The sequence below is a fragment of the Leiobunum rupestre genome, chromosome 3 (assembly GCF_980474605.1).
Source record: "Leiobunum rupestre chromosome 3, qqLeiRupe1.1.hap1, whole genome shotgun sequence".
Classification (NCBI taxonomy): domain Eukaryota; kingdom Metazoa; phylum Arthropoda; class Arachnida; order Opiliones; family Sclerosomatidae; genus Leiobunum; species Leiobunum rupestre.
Window position 1 is genome coordinate 56,778,801 of NC_143386.1, and position 16,147 is coordinate 56,794,947.

General features: G+C 43.0%; 69 non-coding genes across 69 annotated transcripts; all 69 read right to left on the reverse strand.

The window, feature by feature from the left end:
* Positions 1-335: 335 nt before the first annotated feature.
* Positions 336-462, reverse strand: TRNAL-CAA (transfer RNA leucine (anticodon CAA)). Its single transcript has 2 exons — positions 425-462; positions 336-381 (listed from the first exon to the last, which is right to left on the reverse strand). It is a non-coding gene; the product is annotated as a tRNA-Leu (tRNA).
* Positions 463-546: 84 nt separating this feature from the next.
* Positions 547-673, reverse strand: TRNAL-CAA (transfer RNA leucine (anticodon CAA)). The gene is made up of 2 exons: positions 636-673; positions 547-592 (listed from the first exon to the last, which is right to left on the reverse strand). It is a non-coding gene; the product is annotated as a tRNA-Leu (tRNA).
* Positions 674-757: 84 nt separating this feature from the next.
* On the reverse strand, positions 758-884 carry TRNAL-CAA (transfer RNA leucine (anticodon CAA)). Its single transcript has 2 exons — positions 847-884; positions 758-803 (listed from the first exon to the last, which is right to left on the reverse strand). It is a non-coding gene; the product is annotated as a tRNA-Leu (tRNA).
* Positions 885-968: 84 nt separating this feature from the next.
* On the reverse strand, positions 969-1,095 carry TRNAL-CAA (transfer RNA leucine (anticodon CAA)). Its single transcript has 2 exons — positions 1,058-1,095; positions 969-1,014 (listed from the first exon to the last, which is right to left on the reverse strand). It is a non-coding gene; the product is annotated as a tRNA-Leu (tRNA).
* An 84-nt stretch (positions 1,096-1,179) lies between these two features.
* Positions 1,180-1,306, reverse strand: TRNAL-CAA (transfer RNA leucine (anticodon CAA)). The gene is made up of 2 exons: positions 1,269-1,306; positions 1,180-1,225 (listed from the first exon to the last, which is right to left on the reverse strand). It is a non-coding gene; the product is annotated as a tRNA-Leu (tRNA).
* Positions 1,307-1,390: 84 nt separating this feature from the next.
* TRNAL-CAA (transfer RNA leucine (anticodon CAA)) lies at positions 1,391-1,517 on the reverse strand. The gene is made up of 2 exons: positions 1,480-1,517; positions 1,391-1,436 (listed from the first exon to the last, which is right to left on the reverse strand). It is a non-coding gene; the product is annotated as a tRNA-Leu (tRNA).
* A 295-nt stretch (positions 1,518-1,812) lies between these two features.
* TRNAL-CAA (transfer RNA leucine (anticodon CAA)) lies at positions 1,813-1,939 on the reverse strand. Its single transcript has 2 exons — positions 1,902-1,939; positions 1,813-1,858 (listed from the first exon to the last, which is right to left on the reverse strand). It is a non-coding gene; the product is annotated as a tRNA-Leu (tRNA).
* Positions 1,940-2,023: 84 nt separating this feature from the next.
* Positions 2,024-2,150, reverse strand: TRNAL-CAA (transfer RNA leucine (anticodon CAA)). The gene is made up of 2 exons: positions 2,113-2,150; positions 2,024-2,069 (listed from the first exon to the last, which is right to left on the reverse strand). It is a non-coding gene; the product is annotated as a tRNA-Leu (tRNA).
* An 84-nt stretch (positions 2,151-2,234) lies between these two features.
* TRNAL-CAA (transfer RNA leucine (anticodon CAA)) lies at positions 2,235-2,361 on the reverse strand. Its single transcript has 2 exons — positions 2,324-2,361; positions 2,235-2,280 (listed from the first exon to the last, which is right to left on the reverse strand). It is a non-coding gene; the product is annotated as a tRNA-Leu (tRNA).
* An 85-nt stretch (positions 2,362-2,446) lies between these two features.
* Positions 2,447-2,573, reverse strand: TRNAL-CAA (transfer RNA leucine (anticodon CAA)). Its single transcript has 2 exons — positions 2,536-2,573; positions 2,447-2,492 (listed from the first exon to the last, which is right to left on the reverse strand). It is a non-coding gene; the product is annotated as a tRNA-Leu (tRNA).
* Positions 2,574-2,657: 84 nt separating this feature from the next.
* On the reverse strand, positions 2,658-2,784 carry TRNAL-CAA (transfer RNA leucine (anticodon CAA)). Its single transcript has 2 exons — positions 2,747-2,784; positions 2,658-2,703 (listed from the first exon to the last, which is right to left on the reverse strand). It is a non-coding gene; the product is annotated as a tRNA-Leu (tRNA).
* An 84-nt stretch (positions 2,785-2,868) lies between these two features.
* Positions 2,869-2,995, reverse strand: TRNAL-CAA (transfer RNA leucine (anticodon CAA)). Its single transcript has 2 exons — positions 2,958-2,995; positions 2,869-2,914 (listed from the first exon to the last, which is right to left on the reverse strand). It is a non-coding gene; the product is annotated as a tRNA-Leu (tRNA).
* A 295-nt stretch (positions 2,996-3,290) lies between these two features.
* Positions 3,291-3,416, reverse strand: TRNAL-CAA (transfer RNA leucine (anticodon CAA)). Its single transcript has 2 exons — positions 3,379-3,416; positions 3,291-3,336 (listed from the first exon to the last, which is right to left on the reverse strand). It is a non-coding gene; the product is annotated as a tRNA-Leu (tRNA).
* An 84-nt stretch (positions 3,417-3,500) lies between these two features.
* On the reverse strand, positions 3,501-3,627 carry TRNAL-CAA (transfer RNA leucine (anticodon CAA)). Its single transcript has 2 exons — positions 3,590-3,627; positions 3,501-3,546 (listed from the first exon to the last, which is right to left on the reverse strand). It is a non-coding gene; the product is annotated as a tRNA-Leu (tRNA).
* Positions 3,628-3,711: 84 nt separating this feature from the next.
* On the reverse strand, positions 3,712-3,838 carry TRNAL-CAA (transfer RNA leucine (anticodon CAA)). Its single transcript has 2 exons — positions 3,801-3,838; positions 3,712-3,757 (listed from the first exon to the last, which is right to left on the reverse strand). It is a non-coding gene; the product is annotated as a tRNA-Leu (tRNA).
* An 85-nt stretch (positions 3,839-3,923) lies between these two features.
* Positions 3,924-4,050, reverse strand: TRNAL-CAA (transfer RNA leucine (anticodon CAA)). The gene is made up of 2 exons: positions 4,013-4,050; positions 3,924-3,969 (listed from the first exon to the last, which is right to left on the reverse strand). It is a non-coding gene; the product is annotated as a tRNA-Leu (tRNA).
* An 84-nt stretch (positions 4,051-4,134) lies between these two features.
* TRNAL-CAA (transfer RNA leucine (anticodon CAA)) lies at positions 4,135-4,261 on the reverse strand. Its single transcript has 2 exons — positions 4,224-4,261; positions 4,135-4,180 (listed from the first exon to the last, which is right to left on the reverse strand). It is a non-coding gene; the product is annotated as a tRNA-Leu (tRNA).
* Positions 4,262-4,345: 84 nt separating this feature from the next.
* TRNAL-CAA (transfer RNA leucine (anticodon CAA)) lies at positions 4,346-4,472 on the reverse strand. The gene is made up of 2 exons: positions 4,435-4,472; positions 4,346-4,391 (listed from the first exon to the last, which is right to left on the reverse strand). It is a non-coding gene; the product is annotated as a tRNA-Leu (tRNA).
* Positions 4,473-4,767: 295 nt separating this feature from the next.
* Positions 4,768-4,894, reverse strand: TRNAL-CAA (transfer RNA leucine (anticodon CAA)). The gene is made up of 2 exons: positions 4,857-4,894; positions 4,768-4,813 (listed from the first exon to the last, which is right to left on the reverse strand). It is a non-coding gene; the product is annotated as a tRNA-Leu (tRNA).
* Positions 4,895-4,978: 84 nt separating this feature from the next.
* On the reverse strand, positions 4,979-5,105 carry TRNAL-CAA (transfer RNA leucine (anticodon CAA)). The gene is made up of 2 exons: positions 5,068-5,105; positions 4,979-5,024 (listed from the first exon to the last, which is right to left on the reverse strand). It is a non-coding gene; the product is annotated as a tRNA-Leu (tRNA).
* An 84-nt stretch (positions 5,106-5,189) lies between these two features.
* On the reverse strand, positions 5,190-5,316 carry TRNAL-CAA (transfer RNA leucine (anticodon CAA)). Its single transcript has 2 exons — positions 5,279-5,316; positions 5,190-5,235 (listed from the first exon to the last, which is right to left on the reverse strand). It is a non-coding gene; the product is annotated as a tRNA-Leu (tRNA).
* An 85-nt stretch (positions 5,317-5,401) lies between these two features.
* On the reverse strand, positions 5,402-5,528 carry TRNAL-CAA (transfer RNA leucine (anticodon CAA)). The gene is made up of 2 exons: positions 5,491-5,528; positions 5,402-5,447 (listed from the first exon to the last, which is right to left on the reverse strand). It is a non-coding gene; the product is annotated as a tRNA-Leu (tRNA).
* Positions 5,529-5,612: 84 nt separating this feature from the next.
* On the reverse strand, positions 5,613-5,739 carry TRNAL-CAA (transfer RNA leucine (anticodon CAA)). The gene is made up of 2 exons: positions 5,702-5,739; positions 5,613-5,658 (listed from the first exon to the last, which is right to left on the reverse strand). It is a non-coding gene; the product is annotated as a tRNA-Leu (tRNA).
* An 84-nt stretch (positions 5,740-5,823) lies between these two features.
* TRNAL-CAA (transfer RNA leucine (anticodon CAA)) lies at positions 5,824-5,950 on the reverse strand. The gene is made up of 2 exons: positions 5,913-5,950; positions 5,824-5,869 (listed from the first exon to the last, which is right to left on the reverse strand). It is a non-coding gene; the product is annotated as a tRNA-Leu (tRNA).
* An 84-nt stretch (positions 5,951-6,034) lies between these two features.
* TRNAL-CAA (transfer RNA leucine (anticodon CAA)) lies at positions 6,035-6,161 on the reverse strand. Its single transcript has 2 exons — positions 6,124-6,161; positions 6,035-6,080 (listed from the first exon to the last, which is right to left on the reverse strand). It is a non-coding gene; the product is annotated as a tRNA-Leu (tRNA).
* Positions 6,162-6,245: 84 nt separating this feature from the next.
* On the reverse strand, positions 6,246-6,372 carry TRNAL-CAA (transfer RNA leucine (anticodon CAA)). The gene is made up of 2 exons: positions 6,335-6,372; positions 6,246-6,291 (listed from the first exon to the last, which is right to left on the reverse strand). It is a non-coding gene; the product is annotated as a tRNA-Leu (tRNA).
* An 84-nt stretch (positions 6,373-6,456) lies between these two features.
* TRNAL-CAA (transfer RNA leucine (anticodon CAA)) lies at positions 6,457-6,583 on the reverse strand. Its single transcript has 2 exons — positions 6,546-6,583; positions 6,457-6,502 (listed from the first exon to the last, which is right to left on the reverse strand). It is a non-coding gene; the product is annotated as a tRNA-Leu (tRNA).
* An 84-nt stretch (positions 6,584-6,667) lies between these two features.
* Positions 6,668-6,794, reverse strand: TRNAL-CAA (transfer RNA leucine (anticodon CAA)). Its single transcript has 2 exons — positions 6,757-6,794; positions 6,668-6,713 (listed from the first exon to the last, which is right to left on the reverse strand). It is a non-coding gene; the product is annotated as a tRNA-Leu (tRNA).
* An 85-nt stretch (positions 6,795-6,879) lies between these two features.
* On the reverse strand, positions 6,880-7,006 carry TRNAL-CAA (transfer RNA leucine (anticodon CAA)). Its single transcript has 2 exons — positions 6,969-7,006; positions 6,880-6,925 (listed from the first exon to the last, which is right to left on the reverse strand). It is a non-coding gene; the product is annotated as a tRNA-Leu (tRNA).
* An 84-nt stretch (positions 7,007-7,090) lies between these two features.
* Positions 7,091-7,217, reverse strand: TRNAL-CAA (transfer RNA leucine (anticodon CAA)). Its single transcript has 2 exons — positions 7,180-7,217; positions 7,091-7,136 (listed from the first exon to the last, which is right to left on the reverse strand). It is a non-coding gene; the product is annotated as a tRNA-Leu (tRNA).
* An 84-nt stretch (positions 7,218-7,301) lies between these two features.
* On the reverse strand, positions 7,302-7,428 carry TRNAL-CAA (transfer RNA leucine (anticodon CAA)). Its single transcript has 2 exons — positions 7,391-7,428; positions 7,302-7,347 (listed from the first exon to the last, which is right to left on the reverse strand). It is a non-coding gene; the product is annotated as a tRNA-Leu (tRNA).
* Positions 7,429-7,512: 84 nt separating this feature from the next.
* On the reverse strand, positions 7,513-7,639 carry TRNAL-CAA (transfer RNA leucine (anticodon CAA)). Its single transcript has 2 exons — positions 7,602-7,639; positions 7,513-7,558 (listed from the first exon to the last, which is right to left on the reverse strand). It is a non-coding gene; the product is annotated as a tRNA-Leu (tRNA).
* Positions 7,640-7,723: 84 nt separating this feature from the next.
* Positions 7,724-7,850, reverse strand: TRNAL-CAA (transfer RNA leucine (anticodon CAA)). Its single transcript has 2 exons — positions 7,813-7,850; positions 7,724-7,769 (listed from the first exon to the last, which is right to left on the reverse strand). It is a non-coding gene; the product is annotated as a tRNA-Leu (tRNA).
* An 84-nt stretch (positions 7,851-7,934) lies between these two features.
* Positions 7,935-8,061, reverse strand: TRNAL-CAA (transfer RNA leucine (anticodon CAA)). The gene is made up of 2 exons: positions 8,024-8,061; positions 7,935-7,980 (listed from the first exon to the last, which is right to left on the reverse strand). It is a non-coding gene; the product is annotated as a tRNA-Leu (tRNA).
* An 84-nt stretch (positions 8,062-8,145) lies between these two features.
* TRNAL-CAA (transfer RNA leucine (anticodon CAA)) lies at positions 8,146-8,272 on the reverse strand. Its single transcript has 2 exons — positions 8,235-8,272; positions 8,146-8,191 (listed from the first exon to the last, which is right to left on the reverse strand). It is a non-coding gene; the product is annotated as a tRNA-Leu (tRNA).
* Positions 8,273-8,357: 85 nt separating this feature from the next.
* On the reverse strand, positions 8,358-8,484 carry TRNAL-CAA (transfer RNA leucine (anticodon CAA)). Its single transcript has 2 exons — positions 8,447-8,484; positions 8,358-8,403 (listed from the first exon to the last, which is right to left on the reverse strand). It is a non-coding gene; the product is annotated as a tRNA-Leu (tRNA).
* An 84-nt stretch (positions 8,485-8,568) lies between these two features.
* TRNAL-CAA (transfer RNA leucine (anticodon CAA)) lies at positions 8,569-8,695 on the reverse strand. Its single transcript has 2 exons — positions 8,658-8,695; positions 8,569-8,614 (listed from the first exon to the last, which is right to left on the reverse strand). It is a non-coding gene; the product is annotated as a tRNA-Leu (tRNA).
* Positions 8,696-8,779: 84 nt separating this feature from the next.
* On the reverse strand, positions 8,780-8,906 carry TRNAL-CAA (transfer RNA leucine (anticodon CAA)). Its single transcript has 2 exons — positions 8,869-8,906; positions 8,780-8,825 (listed from the first exon to the last, which is right to left on the reverse strand). It is a non-coding gene; the product is annotated as a tRNA-Leu (tRNA).
* Positions 8,907-8,990: 84 nt separating this feature from the next.
* Positions 8,991-9,117, reverse strand: TRNAL-CAA (transfer RNA leucine (anticodon CAA)). Its single transcript has 2 exons — positions 9,080-9,117; positions 8,991-9,036 (listed from the first exon to the last, which is right to left on the reverse strand). It is a non-coding gene; the product is annotated as a tRNA-Leu (tRNA).
* Positions 9,118-9,201: 84 nt separating this feature from the next.
* Positions 9,202-9,328, reverse strand: TRNAL-CAA (transfer RNA leucine (anticodon CAA)). Its single transcript has 2 exons — positions 9,291-9,328; positions 9,202-9,247 (listed from the first exon to the last, which is right to left on the reverse strand). It is a non-coding gene; the product is annotated as a tRNA-Leu (tRNA).
* Positions 9,329-9,623: 295 nt separating this feature from the next.
* On the reverse strand, positions 9,624-9,750 carry TRNAL-CAA (transfer RNA leucine (anticodon CAA)). Its single transcript has 2 exons — positions 9,713-9,750; positions 9,624-9,669 (listed from the first exon to the last, which is right to left on the reverse strand). It is a non-coding gene; the product is annotated as a tRNA-Leu (tRNA).
* Positions 9,751-9,834: 84 nt separating this feature from the next.
* On the reverse strand, positions 9,835-9,961 carry TRNAL-CAA (transfer RNA leucine (anticodon CAA)). The gene is made up of 2 exons: positions 9,924-9,961; positions 9,835-9,880 (listed from the first exon to the last, which is right to left on the reverse strand). It is a non-coding gene; the product is annotated as a tRNA-Leu (tRNA).
* Positions 9,962-10,045: 84 nt separating this feature from the next.
* On the reverse strand, positions 10,046-10,172 carry TRNAL-CAA (transfer RNA leucine (anticodon CAA)). Its single transcript has 2 exons — positions 10,135-10,172; positions 10,046-10,091 (listed from the first exon to the last, which is right to left on the reverse strand). It is a non-coding gene; the product is annotated as a tRNA-Leu (tRNA).
* An 85-nt stretch (positions 10,173-10,257) lies between these two features.
* TRNAL-CAA (transfer RNA leucine (anticodon CAA)) lies at positions 10,258-10,384 on the reverse strand. Its single transcript has 2 exons — positions 10,347-10,384; positions 10,258-10,303 (listed from the first exon to the last, which is right to left on the reverse strand). It is a non-coding gene; the product is annotated as a tRNA-Leu (tRNA).
* Positions 10,385-10,468: 84 nt separating this feature from the next.
* On the reverse strand, positions 10,469-10,595 carry TRNAL-CAA (transfer RNA leucine (anticodon CAA)). Its single transcript has 2 exons — positions 10,558-10,595; positions 10,469-10,514 (listed from the first exon to the last, which is right to left on the reverse strand). It is a non-coding gene; the product is annotated as a tRNA-Leu (tRNA).
* Positions 10,596-10,678: 83 nt separating this feature from the next.
* TRNAL-CAA (transfer RNA leucine (anticodon CAA)) lies at positions 10,679-10,805 on the reverse strand. Its single transcript has 2 exons — positions 10,768-10,805; positions 10,679-10,724 (listed from the first exon to the last, which is right to left on the reverse strand). It is a non-coding gene; the product is annotated as a tRNA-Leu (tRNA).
* An 84-nt stretch (positions 10,806-10,889) lies between these two features.
* Positions 10,890-11,016, reverse strand: TRNAL-CAA (transfer RNA leucine (anticodon CAA)). The gene is made up of 2 exons: positions 10,979-11,016; positions 10,890-10,935 (listed from the first exon to the last, which is right to left on the reverse strand). It is a non-coding gene; the product is annotated as a tRNA-Leu (tRNA).
* An 84-nt stretch (positions 11,017-11,100) lies between these two features.
* Positions 11,101-11,227, reverse strand: TRNAL-CAA (transfer RNA leucine (anticodon CAA)). Its single transcript has 2 exons — positions 11,190-11,227; positions 11,101-11,146 (listed from the first exon to the last, which is right to left on the reverse strand). It is a non-coding gene; the product is annotated as a tRNA-Leu (tRNA).
* An 84-nt stretch (positions 11,228-11,311) lies between these two features.
* TRNAL-CAA (transfer RNA leucine (anticodon CAA)) lies at positions 11,312-11,438 on the reverse strand. Its single transcript has 2 exons — positions 11,401-11,438; positions 11,312-11,357 (listed from the first exon to the last, which is right to left on the reverse strand). It is a non-coding gene; the product is annotated as a tRNA-Leu (tRNA).
* An 85-nt stretch (positions 11,439-11,523) lies between these two features.
* TRNAL-CAA (transfer RNA leucine (anticodon CAA)) lies at positions 11,524-11,650 on the reverse strand. Its single transcript has 2 exons — positions 11,613-11,650; positions 11,524-11,569 (listed from the first exon to the last, which is right to left on the reverse strand). It is a non-coding gene; the product is annotated as a tRNA-Leu (tRNA).
* Positions 11,651-11,734: 84 nt separating this feature from the next.
* On the reverse strand, positions 11,735-11,861 carry TRNAL-CAA (transfer RNA leucine (anticodon CAA)). Its single transcript has 2 exons — positions 11,824-11,861; positions 11,735-11,780 (listed from the first exon to the last, which is right to left on the reverse strand). It is a non-coding gene; the product is annotated as a tRNA-Leu (tRNA).
* Positions 11,862-11,945: 84 nt separating this feature from the next.
* TRNAL-CAA (transfer RNA leucine (anticodon CAA)) lies at positions 11,946-12,072 on the reverse strand. Its single transcript has 2 exons — positions 12,035-12,072; positions 11,946-11,991 (listed from the first exon to the last, which is right to left on the reverse strand). It is a non-coding gene; the product is annotated as a tRNA-Leu (tRNA).
* An 84-nt stretch (positions 12,073-12,156) lies between these two features.
* TRNAL-CAA (transfer RNA leucine (anticodon CAA)) lies at positions 12,157-12,283 on the reverse strand. Its single transcript has 2 exons — positions 12,246-12,283; positions 12,157-12,202 (listed from the first exon to the last, which is right to left on the reverse strand). It is a non-coding gene; the product is annotated as a tRNA-Leu (tRNA).
* An 84-nt stretch (positions 12,284-12,367) lies between these two features.
* On the reverse strand, positions 12,368-12,494 carry TRNAL-CAA (transfer RNA leucine (anticodon CAA)). Its single transcript has 2 exons — positions 12,457-12,494; positions 12,368-12,413 (listed from the first exon to the last, which is right to left on the reverse strand). It is a non-coding gene; the product is annotated as a tRNA-Leu (tRNA).
* Positions 12,495-12,789: 295 nt separating this feature from the next.
* Positions 12,790-12,916, reverse strand: TRNAL-CAA (transfer RNA leucine (anticodon CAA)). Its single transcript has 2 exons — positions 12,879-12,916; positions 12,790-12,835 (listed from the first exon to the last, which is right to left on the reverse strand). It is a non-coding gene; the product is annotated as a tRNA-Leu (tRNA).
* An 84-nt stretch (positions 12,917-13,000) lies between these two features.
* Positions 13,001-13,127, reverse strand: TRNAL-CAA (transfer RNA leucine (anticodon CAA)). The gene is made up of 2 exons: positions 13,090-13,127; positions 13,001-13,046 (listed from the first exon to the last, which is right to left on the reverse strand). It is a non-coding gene; the product is annotated as a tRNA-Leu (tRNA).
* Positions 13,128-13,207: 80 nt separating this feature from the next.
* On the reverse strand, positions 13,208-13,337 carry TRNAL-CAA (transfer RNA leucine (anticodon CAA)). Its single transcript has 2 exons — positions 13,300-13,337; positions 13,208-13,256 (listed from the first exon to the last, which is right to left on the reverse strand). It is a non-coding gene; the product is annotated as a tRNA-Leu (tRNA).
* Positions 13,338-13,422: 85 nt separating this feature from the next.
* Positions 13,423-13,549, reverse strand: TRNAL-CAA (transfer RNA leucine (anticodon CAA)). Its single transcript has 2 exons — positions 13,512-13,549; positions 13,423-13,468 (listed from the first exon to the last, which is right to left on the reverse strand). It is a non-coding gene; the product is annotated as a tRNA-Leu (tRNA).
* Positions 13,550-13,633: 84 nt separating this feature from the next.
* Positions 13,634-13,760, reverse strand: TRNAL-CAA (transfer RNA leucine (anticodon CAA)). Its single transcript has 2 exons — positions 13,723-13,760; positions 13,634-13,679 (listed from the first exon to the last, which is right to left on the reverse strand). It is a non-coding gene; the product is annotated as a tRNA-Leu (tRNA).
* An 84-nt stretch (positions 13,761-13,844) lies between these two features.
* On the reverse strand, positions 13,845-13,971 carry TRNAL-CAA (transfer RNA leucine (anticodon CAA)). Its single transcript has 2 exons — positions 13,934-13,971; positions 13,845-13,890 (listed from the first exon to the last, which is right to left on the reverse strand). It is a non-coding gene; the product is annotated as a tRNA-Leu (tRNA).
* An 84-nt stretch (positions 13,972-14,055) lies between these two features.
* TRNAL-CAA (transfer RNA leucine (anticodon CAA)) lies at positions 14,056-14,182 on the reverse strand. Its single transcript has 2 exons — positions 14,145-14,182; positions 14,056-14,101 (listed from the first exon to the last, which is right to left on the reverse strand). It is a non-coding gene; the product is annotated as a tRNA-Leu (tRNA).
* An 84-nt stretch (positions 14,183-14,266) lies between these two features.
* Positions 14,267-14,393, reverse strand: TRNAL-CAA (transfer RNA leucine (anticodon CAA)). Its single transcript has 2 exons — positions 14,356-14,393; positions 14,267-14,312 (listed from the first exon to the last, which is right to left on the reverse strand). It is a non-coding gene; the product is annotated as a tRNA-Leu (tRNA).
* An 84-nt stretch (positions 14,394-14,477) lies between these two features.
* Positions 14,478-14,604, reverse strand: TRNAL-CAA (transfer RNA leucine (anticodon CAA)). Its single transcript has 2 exons — positions 14,567-14,604; positions 14,478-14,523 (listed from the first exon to the last, which is right to left on the reverse strand). It is a non-coding gene; the product is annotated as a tRNA-Leu (tRNA).
* Positions 14,605-14,688: 84 nt separating this feature from the next.
* On the reverse strand, positions 14,689-14,815 carry TRNAL-CAA (transfer RNA leucine (anticodon CAA)). Its single transcript has 2 exons — positions 14,778-14,815; positions 14,689-14,734 (listed from the first exon to the last, which is right to left on the reverse strand). It is a non-coding gene; the product is annotated as a tRNA-Leu (tRNA).
* A 295-nt stretch (positions 14,816-15,110) lies between these two features.
* On the reverse strand, positions 15,111-15,237 carry TRNAL-CAA (transfer RNA leucine (anticodon CAA)). The gene is made up of 2 exons: positions 15,200-15,237; positions 15,111-15,156 (listed from the first exon to the last, which is right to left on the reverse strand). It is a non-coding gene; the product is annotated as a tRNA-Leu (tRNA).
* An 84-nt stretch (positions 15,238-15,321) lies between these two features.
* Positions 15,322-15,448, reverse strand: TRNAL-CAA (transfer RNA leucine (anticodon CAA)). The gene is made up of 2 exons: positions 15,411-15,448; positions 15,322-15,367 (listed from the first exon to the last, which is right to left on the reverse strand). It is a non-coding gene; the product is annotated as a tRNA-Leu (tRNA).
* An 83-nt stretch (positions 15,449-15,531) lies between these two features.
* Positions 15,532-15,658, reverse strand: TRNAL-CAA (transfer RNA leucine (anticodon CAA)). Its single transcript has 2 exons — positions 15,621-15,658; positions 15,532-15,577 (listed from the first exon to the last, which is right to left on the reverse strand). It is a non-coding gene; the product is annotated as a tRNA-Leu (tRNA).
* Positions 15,659-15,742: 84 nt separating this feature from the next.
* TRNAL-CAA (transfer RNA leucine (anticodon CAA)) lies at positions 15,743-15,869 on the reverse strand. The gene is made up of 2 exons: positions 15,832-15,869; positions 15,743-15,788 (listed from the first exon to the last, which is right to left on the reverse strand). It is a non-coding gene; the product is annotated as a tRNA-Leu (tRNA).
* An 84-nt stretch (positions 15,870-15,953) lies between these two features.
* TRNAL-CAA (transfer RNA leucine (anticodon CAA)) lies at positions 15,954-16,080 on the reverse strand. The gene is made up of 2 exons: positions 16,043-16,080; positions 15,954-15,999 (listed from the first exon to the last, which is right to left on the reverse strand). It is a non-coding gene; the product is annotated as a tRNA-Leu (tRNA).
* Between the last annotated feature and the right edge of the window lie 67 nt (positions 16,081-16,147).

Genomic DNA, 16,147 nt, shown 5'->3' on the forward strand with positions numbered 1-16,147 from the left:
TGTAGATCCGTGAAAATATATAACCATATAAATCCCCCTTCTACCATTAATCTAAATATGTTTAAGACCCATATCCGTGAATATATTCAATCTCATGTATAGTTCTAAGTAATTTTTTTTTTTTCATTTTTTTTCTTCTTTGTCTTCCTAAATTTGCGATGCGGCCTAAAAGTCGTATAACGACTTGGCCTGCCCTATTGATGTATTTGCATAGATGAAACTAAAATAAAATATTATTATTATTATTATTATTATTATTATTATAAGTTCCCGATTCGCAACGTTAATTTTTGAATTTTTATACGCAATCACTTATTTTTAAAAAAAAGCGTTGTTGTCAGAAGTGGGATTCGAACCCACGCCCTCATACGAGGACCAGAATTCACACGTCTCCATCTAACGAGGAAGACAAGGTTTTCAACGCCTTGAATCTGGCGCCTTAGACCGCTCGGCTATCCTGACATAGAAAGCGCCGTCTAATTCTATATTCGCAACGGTTATTTTATAATTTTTATACGCAATCATTTAATTTAAAAAAAAAGTTGTTGTCAGAAGTGGGATTCGAACCCACGCCCTCATACGAGGACCAGAATTCACACGTCTCCATTTAACGAAGAAGACAAGGTTTTCAACGCCTTGAGTCTGGCGCCTTAGACCGCTCGGCTATCCTGACATAGAAAGCGCCGTCTAATTCTATATTCGCAACGGTTATTTTATAATTTTTATACGCAATCATTTAATTTAAAAAAAAAGTTGTTGTCAGAAGTGGGATTCGAACCCACGCCCTCATACGAGGACCAGAATTCACACGTCTCCATTTAACGAAGAAGACAAGGTTTTCAACGCCTTGAGTCTGGCGCCTTAGACCGCTCGGCTATCCTGACATAGAAAGTGCCGCCTAATTCTATATTCGCAACGGTTATTTTATAATTTTTATACGCAATCATTTAATTTAAAAAAAAAGTTGTTGTCAGAAGTGGGATTCGAACCCACGCCCTCATACGAGGACCAGAATTCACACGTCTCCATTTAACGAAGAAGACAAGGTTTTCAACGCCTTGAGTCTGGCGCCTTAGACCGCTCGGCCATCCTGACGTAGAGAGCGCCGTCTAATTCCCTATTCGCAACGTTAATTTTTGAATTTTTATACGCAATCATTTAATTTAAAACAAAAGTTGTTGTCAGAAGTGGGATTCGAACCCACGCCCTCATACGAGGACCAGAATTCACACGTCTCCATTTAACGAAGAAGACAAGGTTTTCAACGCCTTGAGTCTGGCGCCTTAGACCGCTCGGCCATCCTGACGTAGAGAGCGCCGTCTAATTCCCTATTCGCAACGTTAATTTTTGAATTTTTATACGCAATCATTTAATTTAAAAAAAAAGTTGTTGTCAGAAGTGGGATTCGAACCCACGCCCTCATACGAGGACCAGAATTCACACGTCTCCATTTAACGAAGAAGACAAGGTTTTCAACGACTTGAGTCTGGTGCCTTAGACCGCTCGGCCACCCTGACGTAGAGAGCGCCGTCTAATTCCCTATTCGCAACGTTAATTTTTGAATTTTTATACGCAATCATTTAATTTAAAAAAAAAGTGGTTGTCAGAAGTGGGATTCGAACCCACGCCCTCATACGAGGACCAGAATTCACACGTCTCCATTTAACGAAGAAGACAAGGTTTTCAACGCCTTAAGTCTGGCGCCTTAGACCGCTCGGCCATTATGACGTAAAGAGCGCCGTCTAATTCCCTATTCGCAACGTTAATTTTTGAATTTTTATACGCAATCATTTAATTTAAAAAAAGCGTTTTTGTCAGAAGTGGGATTCGAACCCACGCCCTCATACGAGGACCAGAATTCACACGTCTCCATTTAACGAAGAAGACAAGGTTTTCAACGCCTTGAGTCTGGCGCCTTAGACCGCTCGGCCATCCTGACGTAGATAGCGCCGTCTAATTCCCTATTCGCAACGTTAATTTTTGAATTTTTATACGCAATCATTTAATTTAAAAAAAAAGTTGTTGTCAGAAGTGGGATTCGAACCCACGCCCTCATACGAGGACCAGAATTCACACGTCTCCATTTAACGAAGAAGACAAGGTTTTCAACGCCTTGAGTCTGGCGCCTTAGACCGCTCGGCCATCCTGACGTAGAGAGCGCCGTCTAATTCCCTATTCGCAACGTTAATTTTTGAATTTTTATACGCAATCATTTAATTTAAAAAAAAAGTTGTTGTCAGAAGTGGGATTCGAACCCACGCCCTCATACGAGGACCAGAATTCACACGTCTCCATTTAGAGAAGAAGACAAGGTTTTCAACGCCTTGAGTCTGGCGCCTTAGACCGCTCGGCCATCCTGACGTAGAGAACGCCGTCTTATTCCCTACTCGCAACGTTAATTTTTGAATTTTTATACGCAATCACTTATTTTTAAAAAAAGCGTTGTTGTCAGAAGTGGGATTGGAGCCCACGCCCTCTAAAGAGGACCAGAATTCACACGTCTCCATCTAACGAGGAAGACAAGGTTTTCAACGCCTTGAGTCTGGCGCCTTAGACCGCTCGGCTATCCTGACATAGAAAGCGCCGTCTAATTCTATATTCGCAACGGTTATTTTATAATTTTTATACGCAATCATTTAATTTAAAAAAAAAGTTGTTGTCAGAAGTGGGATTCGAACCCACGCCCTCATACGAGGACCAGAATTCACACGTCTCCATTTAACGAAGAAGACAAGGTTTTCAACGCCTTGAGTCTGGCGCCTTAGACCGCTCGGCTATCCTGACATAGAAAGCGCCGTCTAATTCTATATTCGCAACGGTTATTTTATAATTTTTATACGCAATCATTTAATTTAAAAAAAAAGTTGTTGTCAGAAGTGGGATTCGAACCCACGCCCTCATACGAGGACCAGAATTCACACGTCTCCATTTAACGAAGAAGACAAGGTTTTCAACGACTTGAGTCTGGTGCCTTAGACCGCTCGGCCACCCTGACGTAGAGAGCGCCGTCTAATTCCCTATTCGCAACGTTAATTTTTGAATTTTTATACGCAATCATTTAATTTAAAAAAAAAGTGGTTGTCAGAAGTGGGATTCGAACCCACGCCCTCATACGAGGACCAGAATTCACACGTCTCCATTTAACGAAGAAGACAAGGTTTTCAACGCCTTAAGTCTGGCGCCTTAGACCGCTCGGCCATTATGACGTAAAGAGCGCCGTCTAATTCCCTATTCGCAACGTTAATTTTTGAATTTTTATACGCAATCATTTAATTTAAAAAAAGCGTTTTTGTCAGAAGTGGGATTCGAACCCACGCCCTCATACGAGGACCAGAATTCACACGTCTCCATTTAACGAAGAAGACAAGGTTTCAACGCCTTGAGTCTGGCGCCTTAGACCGCTCGGCCATCCTGACGTAGATAGCGCCGTCTAATTCCCTATTCGCAACGTTAATTTTTGAATTTTTATACGCAATCATTTAATTTAAAAAAAAAGTTGTTGTCAGAAGTGGGATTCGAACCCACGCCCTCATACGAGGACCAGAATTCACACGTCTCCATTTAACGAAGAAGACAAGGTTTTCAACGCCTTGAGTCTGGCGCCTTAGACCGCTCGGCCATCCTGACGTAGAGAGCGCCGTCTAATTCCCTATTCGCAACGTTAATTTTTGAATTTTTATACGCAATCATTTAATTTAAAAAAAAAGTTGTTGTCAGAAGTGGGATTCGAACCCACGCCCTCATACGAGGACCAGAATTCACACGTCTCCATTTAGAGAAGAAGACAAGGTTTTCAACGCCTTGAGTCTGGCGCCTTAGACCGCTCGGCCATCCTGACGTAGAGAACGCCGTCTTATTCCCTACTCGCAACGTTAATTTTTGAATTTTTATACGCAATCACTTATTTTTAAAAAAAGCGTTGTTGTCAGAAGTGGGATTGGAGCCCACGCCCTCTAAAGAGGACCAGAATTCACACGTCTCCATCTAACGAGGAAGACAAGGTTTTCAACGCCTTGAGTCTGGCGCCTTAGACCGCTCGGCTATCCTGACATAGAAAGCGCCGTCTAATTCTATATTCGCAACGGTTATTTTATAATTTTTATACGCAATCATTTAATTTAAAAAAAAAGTTGTTGTCAGAAGTGGGATTCGAACCCACGCCCTCATACGAGGACCAGAATTCACACGTCTCCATTTAACGAAGAAGACAAGGTTTTCAACGCCTTGAGTCTGGCGCCTTAGACCGCTCGGCTATCCTGACATAGAAAGCGCCGTCTAATTCTATATTCGCAACGGTTATTTTATAATTTTTATACGCAATCATTTAATTTAAAAAAAAAGTTGTTGTCAGAAGTGGGATTCGAACCCACGCCCTCATACGAGGACCAGAATTCACACGTCTCCATTTAACGAAGAAGACAAGGTTTTCAACGACTTGAGTCTGGTGCCTTAGACCGCTCGGCCACCCTGACGTAGAGAGCGCCGTCTAATTCCCTATTCGCAACGTTAATTTTTGAATTTTTATACGCAATCATTTAATTTAAAAAAAAAGTGGTTGTCAGAAGTGGGATTCGAACCCACGCCCTCATACGAGGACCAGAATTCACACGTCTCCATTTAACGAAGAAGACAAGGTTTTCAACGCCTTAAGTCTGGCGCCTTAGACCGCTCGGCCATTATGACGTAAAGAGCGCCGTCTAATTCCCTATTCGCAACGTTAATTTTTGAATTTTTATACGCAATCATTTAATTTAAAAAAAGGGTTTTTGTCAGAAGTGGGATTCGAACCCACGCCCTCATACGAGGACCAGAATTCACACGTCTCCATTTAACGAAGAAGACAAGGTTTTCAACGCCTTGAGTCTGGCGCCTTAGACCGCTCGGCCATCCTGACGTAGATAGCGCCGTCTAATTCCCTATTCGCAACGTTAATTTTTGAATTTTTATACGCAATCATTTAATTTAAAAAAAAAGTTGTTGTCAGAAGTGGGATTCGAACCCACGCCCTCATACGAGGACCAGAATTCACACGTCTCCATTTAACGAAGAAGACAAGGTTTTCAACGCCTTGAGTCTGGCGCCTTAGACCGCTCGGCCATCCTGACGTAGAGAGCGCCGTCTAATTCCCTATTCGCAACGTTAATTTTTGAATTTTTATACGCAATCATTTAATTTAAAAAAAAAGTTGTTGTCAGAAGTGGGATTCGAACCCACGCCCTCATACGAGGACCAGAATTCACACGTCTCCATTTAGAGAAGAAGACAAGGTTTTCAACGCCTTGAGTCTGGCGCCTTAGACCGCTCGGCCATCCTGACGTAGAGAACGCCGTCTTATTCCCTACTCGCAACGTTAATTTTTGAATTTTTATACGCAATCACTTATTTTTAAAAAAAGCGTTGTTGTCAGAAGTGGGATTGGAGCCCACGCCCTCTAAAGAGGACCAGAATTCACACGTCTCCATCTAACGAGGAAGACAAGGTTTTCAACGCCTTGAGTCTGGCGCCTTAGACCGCTCGGCTATCCTGACATAGAAAGCGCCGTCTAATTCTATATTCGCAACGGTTATTTTATAATTTTTATACGCAATCATTTAATTTAAAAAAAAAGTTGTTGTCAGAAGTGGGATTCGAACCCACGCCCTCATACGAGGACCAGAATTCACACGTCTCCATTTAACGAAGAAGACAAGGTTTTCAACGCCTTGAGTCTGGCGCCTTAGACCGCTCGGCCATCCGGACGTAGAGAGCGCCGTCTAATTCCCTATTCGCAACGTTAATTTTTGAATTTTTATACGCAATCATTTAATTTAAAAAAAAAGTTGTTGTCAGAAGTGGGATTCGAACCCACGCCCTCATACGAGGACCAGAATTCACACGTCTCCATTTTACGAAGAAGACAAGGTTTTCAACGCCTTGAGTCTGGCGCCTTAGACCGCTCGGCCATCCTGACGTAGAGAACGCCGTCTTATTCCCTATTCGCAACGTTAATTTTTGAATTGTTATACGCAATCATTTAATTTAAAAAAATCGTTTTTGTCAGAAGTGGGATTCGAACCCACGCCCTCATACGAGGACCAGAATTCACACGTCTCCATTTAACGAAGAAGACAAGGTTTTCAACGCCTTGAGTCTGGTGCCTTAGACCGCTCGGCCATCCTGACGTAGAGAACGCCGTCTTATTCCCTATTCGCAACGTTAATTTTTGAATTTTTATACGCAATCATTTAATTTAAAAAAAGCGTTTTTGTCAGAAGTGGGATTCGAACCCACGCCCTCATACGAGGACCAGAATTCACACGTCTCCATTTAACGAAGAAGACAAGGTTTTCAACGCCTTGAGTCTGGTGCCTTAGACCGCTCGGCCACCCTGACGTAGAGAGCGCCGTCTAATTCCCTATTCGCAACGTTAATTTTTGAATTTTTATACGCAATCATTTAATTTAAAAAAAAAGTGGTTGTCAGAAGTGGGATTCGAACCCACGCCCTCATACGAGGACCAGAATTCACACGTCTCCATTTAACGAAGAAGACAAGGTTTTCAACGCCTTGAGTCTGGCGCCTTAGACCGCTCGGCCATCCTGACGTAGAGAGCGCCGTCTAATTCCCTATTCGCAACGTTAATTTTTGAATTTTTATACGCAATCATTTAATTTAAAAAAAAAGTTGTTGTCAGAAGTGGGATTCGAACCCACGCCCTCATACGAGGACCAGAATTCACACGTCTCCATTTAGAGAAGAAGACAAGGTTTTCAACGCCTTGAGTCTGGCGCCTTAGACCGCTCGGCCATCCTGACGTAGAGAACGCCGTCTTATTCCCTACTCGCAACGTTAATTTTTGAATTTTTATACGCAATCACTTATTTTTAAAAAAAGCGTTGTTGTCAGAAGTGGGATTGGAGCCCACGCCCTCTAAAGAGGACCAGAATTCACACGTCTCCATCTAACGAGGAAGACAAGGTTTTCAACGCCTTGAGTCTGGCGCCTTAGACCGCTCGGCTATCCTGACATAGAAAGCGCCGTCTAATTCTATATTCGCAACGGTTATTTTATAATTTTTATACGCAATCATTTAATTTAAAAAAAAAGTTGTTGTCAGAAGTGGGATTCGAACCCACGCCCTCATACGAGGACCAGAATTCACACGTCTCCATTTAACGAAGAAGACAAGGTTTTCAACGCCTTGAGTCTGGCGCCTTAGACCGCTCGGCCATCCTGACGTAGAGAGCGCCGTCTAATTCCCTATTCGCAACGTTAATTTTTGAATTTTTATACGCAATCATTTAATTTAAAAAAAAAGTTGTTGTCAGAAGTGGGATTCGAACCCACGCCCTCATACGAGGACCAGAATTCACACGTCTCCATTTTACGAAGTAGACAAGGTTTTCAACGCCTTGAGTCTGGCGCCTTAGACCGCTCGGCCATCCTGACGTAGAGAACGCCGTCTTATTCCCTATTCGCAACGTTAATTTTTGAATTGTTATACGCAATCATTTAATTTAAAAAAATCGTTTTTGTCAGAAGTGGGATTCGAACCCACGCCCTCATACGAGGACCAGAATTCACACGTCTCCATTTAACGAAGAAGACAAGGTTTTCAACGCCTTGAGTCTGGTGCCTTAGACCGCTCGGCCATCCTGACGTAGAGAACGCCGTCTTATTCCCTATTCGCAACGTTAATTTTTGAATTTTTATACGCAATCATTTAATTTAAAAAAAGCGTTTTTGTCAGAAGTGGGATTCGAACCCACGCCCTCATACGAGGACCAGAATTCACACGTCTCCATTTAACGAAGAAGACAAGGTTTTCAACGCCTTGAGTCTGGTGCCTTAGACCGCTCGGCCACCCTGACGTAGAGAGCGCCGTCTAATTCCCTATTCGCAACGTTAATTTTTGAATTTTTATACGCAATCATTTAATTTAAAAAAAAAGTGGTTGTCAGAAGTGGGATTCGAACCCACGCCCTCATACGAGGACCAGAATTCACACGTCTCCATTTAACGAAGAAGACAAGGTTTTCAACGCCTTGAGTCTGGCGCCTTAGACCGCTCGGCCATCCTGACGTAGAGAGCGCCGTCTAATTCCCTATTCGCAACGTTAATTTTTGAATTTTTATACGCAATCATTTAATTTAAAAAAAAAGTTGTTGTCAGAAGTGGGATTCGAACCCACGCCCTCATACGAGGACCAGAATTCACACGTCTCCATTTAGAGAAGAAGACAAGGTTTTCAACGCCTTGAGTCTGGCGCCTTAGACCGCTCGGCCATCCTGACGTAGAGAACGCCGTCTTATTCCCTACTCGCAACGTTAATTTTTGAATTTTTATACGCAATCACTTATTTTTAAAAAAAGCGTTGTTGTCAGAAGTGGGATTGGAGCCCACGCCCTCTAAAGAGGACCAGAATTCACACGTCTCCATCTAACGAGGAAGACAAGGTTTTCAACGCCTTGAGTCTGGCGCCTTAGACCGCTCGGCTATCCTGACATAGAAAGCGCCGTCTAATTCTATATTCGCAACGGTTATTTTATAATTTTTATACGCAATCATTTAATTTAAAAAAAAAGTTGTTGTCAGAAGTGGGATTCGAACCCACGCCCTCATACGAGGACCAGAATTCACACGTCTCCATTTAACGAAGAAGACAAGGTTTTCAACGCCTTGAGTCTGGCGCCTTAGACCGCTCGGCCATCCTGACGTAGAGAGCGCCGTCTAATTCCCTATTCGCAACGTTAATTTTTGAATTTTTATACGCAATCATTTAATTTAAAAAAAAAGTTGTTGTCAGAAGTGGGATTCGAACCCACGCCCTCATACGAGGACCAGAATTCACACGTCTCCATTTTACGAAGTAGACAAGGTTTTCAACGCCTTGAGTCTGGCGCCTTAGACCGCTCGGCCATCCTGACGTAGAGAACGCCGTCTTATTCCCTATTCGCAACGTTAATTTTTGAATTGTTATACGCAATCATTTAATTTAAAAAAATCGTTTTTGTCAGAAGTGGGATTCGAACCCACGCCCTCATACGAGGACCAGAATTCACACGTCTCCATTTAACGAAGAAGACAAGGTTTTCAACGCCTTGAGTCTGGTGCCTTAGACCGCTCGGCCATCCTGACGTAGAGAACGCCGTCTTATTCCCTATTCGCAACGTTAATTTTTGAATTTTTATACGCAATCATTTAATTTAAAAAAAGCGTTTTTGTCAGAAGTGGGATTCGAACCCACGCCCTCATACGAGGACCAGAATTCACACGTCTCCATTTAACGAAGAAGACAAGGTTTTCAACGCCTTGAGTCTGGTGCCTTAGACCGCTCGGCCACCCTGACGTAGAGAGCGCCGTCTAATTCCCTATTCGCAACGTTAATTTTTGAATTTTTATACGCAATCATTTAATTTAAAAAAAAAGTGGTTGTCAGAAGTGGGATTCGAACCCACGCCCTCATACGAGGACCAGAATTCACACGTCTCCATTTAACGAAGAAGACAATGTTTTCAACGCCTTAAGTCTGGCGCCTTAGACCGCTCGGCCATTATGACGTAAAGAGCGCCGTCTAATTCCCTATTCGCAACGTTAATTTTTGAATTTTTATACGCAATCATTTAATTTAAAAAAAGCGTTTTTGTCAGAAGTGGGATTCGAACCCACGCCCTCATACGAGGACCAGAATTCACACGTCTACATTTAACGAAGAAGACAAGGTTTTCAACGCCTTGAGTCTGGCGCCTTAGACCGCTCGGCCATCCTGACGTAGAGAGCGCCGTCTAATTCCCTATTCGCAACGTTAATTTTTGAATTTTTATACGCAATCATTTAATTTAAAAAAAAAGTTGTTGTCAGAAGTGGGATTCGAACCCACGCCCTCATACGAGGACCAGAATTCACACGTCTCCATTTAACGAAGAAGACAAGGTTTTCACCGCCTTGAGTCTGGCGCCTTAGACCGCTCGGCCATCCTGACGTAGAGAGCGCCGTCTAATTCCCTATTCGCAACGTTAATTTTTGAATTTTTATACGCAATCATTTAATTTAAAAAAAAAGTTGTTGTCAGAAGTGGGATTCGAACCCACGCCCTCATACGAGGACCAGAATTCACACGTCTCCATTTAGAGAAGAAGACAAGGTTTTCAACGCCTTGAGTCTGGCGCCTTAGACCGCTCGGCCATCCTGACGTAGAGAACGCCGTCTTATTCCCTATTCGCAACGTTAATTTTTGAATTTTTATACGCAATCACTTATTTTTAAAAAAAGCGTTGTTGTCAGAAGTGGGATTGGAGCCCACGCCCTCATACGAGGACCAGAATTCACACGTCTCCATTTAACGAAGAAGACAAGGTTTTCAACGCCTTGAGTCTGGCGCCTTAGACCGCTCGGCCATCCTGACGTAGAGAACGCCGTCTTATTCCCTATTCGCAACGTTAATTTTTGAATTGTTATACGCAATCATTTAATTTAAAAAAATCGTTTTTGTCAGAAGTGGGATTCGAACCCACGCCCTCATACGAGGACCAGAATTCACACGTCTCCATTTAACGAAGAAGACAAGGTTTTCAACGCCTTGAGTCTGGTGCCTTAGACCGCTCGGCCATCCTGACGTAGAGAACGCCGTCTTATTCCCTATTCGCAACGTTAATTTTTGAATTTTTATACGCAATCATTTAATTTAAAAAAAGGGTTTTTTCAGAAGTGGGATTCGAACCCACGCCCTCATACGAGGACCAGAATTCACACGTCTCCATTTAACGAAGAAGACAAGGTTTTCAACGCCTTGAGTCTGGTGCCTTAGACCGCTCGGCCACCCTGACGTAGAGAGCGCCGTCTAATTCCCTATTCGCAACGTTAATTTTTGAATTTTTATACGCAATCATTTAATTTAAAAAAAAAGTGGTTGTCAGAAGTGGGATTCGAACCCACGCCCTCATACGAGGACCAGAATTCACACGTCTCCATTTAACGAAGAAGACAAGGTTTTCAACGCCTTGAGTCTGGCGCCTTAGACCGCTCGGCCATCCTGACGTAGAGAGCGCCGTCTAATTCCCTATTCGCAACGTTAATTTTTGAATTTTTATACGCAATCATTTAATTTAAAAAAAAAGTTGTTGTCAGAAGTGGGATTCGAACCCACGCCCTCATACGAGGACCAGAATTCACACGTCTCCATTTAACGAAGAAGACAAGGTTTTCAACGCCTTGAGTCTGGCGCCTTAGACCGCTCGGCCATCCTGACGTAAAGAGCGCCGTCTAATTCCCTATTCGCAACGTTAATTTTTGAATTTTTATACGCAATCATTTAATTTAAAAAAAAAGTTGTTGTCAGAAGTGGGACTCGAACCCACGCCCTCATACGAGGACCAGAATTCACACGTCTCCATTTAGAGAAGAAGACAAGGTTTTCAACGCCTTGAGTCTGGCGCCTTAGACCGCTCGGCCATCCTGACGGAGAGAACGCCGTCTTATTCCCTACTCGCAACGTTAATTTTTGAATTTTTATACGCAATCACTTATTTTTAAAAAAAGCGTTGTTGTCAGAAGTGGGATTGGAGCCCACGCCCTCTAAAGAGGACCAGAATTCACACGTCTCCATCTAACGAGGAAGACAAGGTTTTCAACGCCTTGAGTCTGGCGCCTTAGACCGCTCGGCTATCCTGACATAGAAAGTGCCGTCTAATTCTATATTCGCAACGGTTATTTTATAATTTTTATACGCAATCATTTAATTTAAAAAAAAAGTTGTTGTCAGAAGTGGGATTCGAACCCACGCCCTCATACGAGGACCAGAATTCACACGTCTCCATTTAACGAAGAAGACAAGGTTTTCAACGCCTTGAGTCTGGCGCCTTAGACCGCTCGGCCATCCTGACGTAGAGAGCGCCGTCTAATTCCCTATTCGCAACGTTAATTTTTGAATTTTTATACGCAATCATTTAATTTAAAAAAAAAGTTGTTGTCAGAAGTGGGATTCGAACCCACGCCCTCATACGAGGACCAGAATTCACACGTCTCCATTTTACGAAGAAGACAAGGTTTTCAACGCCTTGAGTCTGGCGCCTTAGACCGCTCGGCCATCCTGACGTAGAGAACGCCGTCTTATTCCCTATTCGCAACGTTAATTTTTGAATTGTTATACGCAATCATTTAATTTAAAAAAATCGTTTTTGTCAGAAGTGGGATTCGAACCCACGCCCTCATACGAGGACCAGAATTCACACGTCTCCATTTAACGAAGAAGACAAGGTTTTCAACGCCTTGAGTCTGGTGCCTTAGACCGCTCGGCCATCCTGACGTAGAGAACGCCGTCTTATTCCCTATTCGCAACGTTAATTTTTGAATTTTTATACGCAATCATTTAATTTAAAAAAAGCGTTTTTGTCAGAAGTGGGATTCGAACCCACGCCCTCATACGAAGACCAGAATTCACACGTCTCCATTTAACGAAGAAGACAAGGTTTTCAACGCCTTGAGTCTGGTGCCTTAGACCGCTCGGCCACCCTGACGTAGAGAGCGCCGTCTAATTCCCTATTCGCAACGTTAATTTTTGAATTTTTATACGCAATCATTTAATTTAAAAAAAAAGTGGTTGTCAGAAGTGGGAATCGAACCCACGCCTTCATACGAGGACCAGAATTCACACGTCTCCATTTAACGAAGAAGACAAGGTTTTCACCGCCTTAAGTCTGGCGCCTTAGACCGCTCGGCCATTATGACGTAAAGAGCGCCGTCTAATTCCCTATTCGCAACGTTAATTTTTGAATTTTTATACGCAATCATTTAATTTAAAAAAAGCGTTTTTGTCAGAAGTGGGATTCGAACCCACGCCCTCATACGAGGACCAGAATTCACACGTCTCCATTTAACGAAGAAGACAAGGTTTTCAACGCCTTGAGTCTGGCGCCTTAGACCGCTCGGCCATCCTGACGTAGAGAGCGCCGTCTAATTCCCTATTCGCAACGTTAATTTTTGAATTTTTATACGCAATAATTTAATTTAAAAAAAAAGTTTTTGTCAGAAGTGGGATTCGAACCCACGCCCTCATACGAGGACCAGAATTCACACGTCTCCATTTAACGAAGAAGACAAGGTTTTCAACGCCTTGAGTCTGGCGCCTTAGACCGCTCGGCCATCCTGACGTAGAGAGCGCCGTCTAATTCCCTATTCGCAACGTTAATTTTTGAATTTTTATACGCAATCATTTAATTTAAAAAAAAGTTGTTTTCAGAAGCGGGATTCGAACCCACGCCCTCATACGAGGACCAGAATTCACACGTCTCCATTTAGAGAAGAAGACAAGGTTTTCAACGCCTTGAGTCTGGCGCCTTAGACCGCTCGGCCATCCTGACGTAGAGAACGCCGTCTTATTCCCTATTCGCCACGTTAATTTTTGAATTTTTATACGCAATCACTTATTTTTAAAAAAAGCGTTGTTGTCAGAAGTGGGATTGGAGCCCACGCCCTCATACGAGGACCAGAATTCACACGTCTCCATCTAACGAGGAAGACAAGGTTTTCAACGCCTTGAGTCTGGCGCCTTAGACCGCTCGGCTATCCTGACATAGAAAGCGCCGTCTAATTCTATATTCGCAACGGTTATTTTATAATTTTTATACGCAATCATTTAATTTAAAAAAAAAGTTGTTGTCAGAAGTGGGATTCGAACCCACGCCCTCATACGAGGACCAGAATTCACACGTCTCCATTTAACGAAGAAGACAAGGTTTTCAACGCCTTGAGTCTGGCGCCTTAGACCGCTCGGCCATCCTGACGTAGAGAACGCCGTCTTATTCCCTATTCGCAACTTTAATTTTTGAATTGTTATACGCAATCATTTAATTTAAAAAAATCGTTTTTGTCAGAAGTGGGATTCGAACCCACGCCCTCATACGAGGACCAGAATTCACACGTCTCCATTTAACGAAGAAGACAAGGTTTTCAACGCCTTGAGTCTGGCGCCTTAGACCGCTCGGCCATCCTGACGTAGAGAACGCCGTCTTATTCCCTATTCGCAACGTTAATTTTTGAATTGTTATACGCAATCATTTAATTTAAAAAAATCGTTTTTGTCAGAAGTGGGATTCGAACCCACGCCCTCATACGAGGACCAGAATTCACACGTCTCCATTTAACGAAGAAGACAAGGTTTTCAACGCCTTGAGTCTGGCGCCTTAGACCGCTCGGCCATCCTGACGTAGAGAACGCCGTCTTATTCCCTATTCGCAACTTTAATTTTTGAATTGTTATACGCAATCATTTAATTTAAAAAAATCGTTTTTGTCAGAAGTGGGATTCGAACCCACGCCCTCATACGAGGACCAGAATTCACACGTCTCCATTTAACGAAGAAGACAAGGTTTTCAACGCCTTGAGTCTGGCGCCTTAGACCGCTCGGCCATCCTGACGTAGAGAACGCCGTCTTATTCCCTATTCGCAACGTTAATTTTTGAATTGTTATACGCAATCATTTAATTTAAAAAAATCGTTTTTGTCAGAAGTGGGATTCGAACCCACGCCCTCATACGAGGACCAGAATTCACACGTCTCCATTTAACGAAGAAGACAAGGTTTTCAACGCCTTGAGTCTGGTGCCTTAGACCGCTCGGCCATCCTGACGTAGAGAACGCCGTCTTATTCCCTATTCGCAACGTTAATTTTTGAATTTTTATACGCAATCATTTAATTTAAAAAAAGCGTTTTTGTCAGAAGTGGGATTCGAACCCACGCCCTCATACGAGGACCAGAATTCACACGTCTCCATTTAACGAAGAAGACAAGGTTTTCAACGCCTTGAGTCTGGTGCCTTAGACCGCTCGGCCACCCTGACGTAGAGAGCGCCGTCTATTTCCCTATTCGCAACGTTAATTCTAGAATTTTTATACGCAATCATTTAATTTAAAAAAAAAGTGGTTGTCAGAAGTGGGATTCGAACCCACGCCCTCATACGAGGACCAGAATTCACACGTCTCCATTTAACGAAGAAGACTAGGTTTTCAACGCCTTAAGTCTGGCGCCTTAGACCGCTCGGCCATTATGACGTAAAGAGCGCCGTCTAATTCCCTATTCGCAACGTTAATTTTTGAATTTTTATACGCAATCATTTAATTTAAAAAAAGCGTTTTTGTCAGAAGTGGGATTCGAACCCACGCCCTCATACGAGGACCAGAATTCACACGTCTCCATTTAACGAAGAAGACAAGGTTTTCAACGCCTTGAGTCTGGCGCCTTAGACCGCTCGGCCATCCTGACGTAGGGAACGCCGTCTTATTCCCTATTCGCAACGTTAATTTTTGAATTTTTATACGCAATCATTTAATTTAAAAAAAGCGTTTTTGTCAGAAGTGGGATTCGAACCCACGCCCTCATACGAGGACCTGAATTCACACGTCTCCATTTCACGAAGAAGACAAGGTTTTCAACGCCTTGAGTCTGGCGCCTTAGACCGCTCGGCCATCCTGACGTAGAGAGCGCCGTCTAATTCCCAATTCGCAACGTTAATTTTTGAATTTTTATACGCAATCATTTAATTTAAAAAAAAGTTGTTGTCAGAAGTGGGATTCGAACCCACGCCCTCATACGAGGACCAGAATTCACACGTCTCCATTTAACGAAGAAGACAAGGTTTTCAACGCCTTGAGTCTGGCGCCTTAGACCGCTCGGCCATCCTGACGTAGAGAGCGCCGTCTAATTCCCTATTCGCAACGTTAATTTTTGAATTTTTATACGCAATCATTTAATTTAAAAAAAAAGTTGTTGTCAGAAGTGGGATTCGAACCCACGCCCTCATACGAGGACCAGAATTCACACGTCTCCATTTAACGAAGAAGACAAGGTTTTCAACGCCTTGAGTCTGGCGCCTTAGACCGCTCGGCCATCCTGACGTAGAGAACGCCGTCTTATTCCCTATTCGCAACGTTAATTTTTGAATTGTTATACGCAATCATTTAATTTAAAAAAAGCGTTTTTGTCAGAAGTGGGATTCGAACCCACGCCCTCATACGAGGACCAGAATTCACACGTCTCCATTTAACGAAGAAGACAAGGTTTTCAACGCCTTGAGTCTGGCGCCTTAGACCCCTCGGCCATCCTGACGTAGGGAACGCCGTCTTATTCCCTATTCGCAACGTTAATTTTTGAATTTTTATACGCAATCATTTAA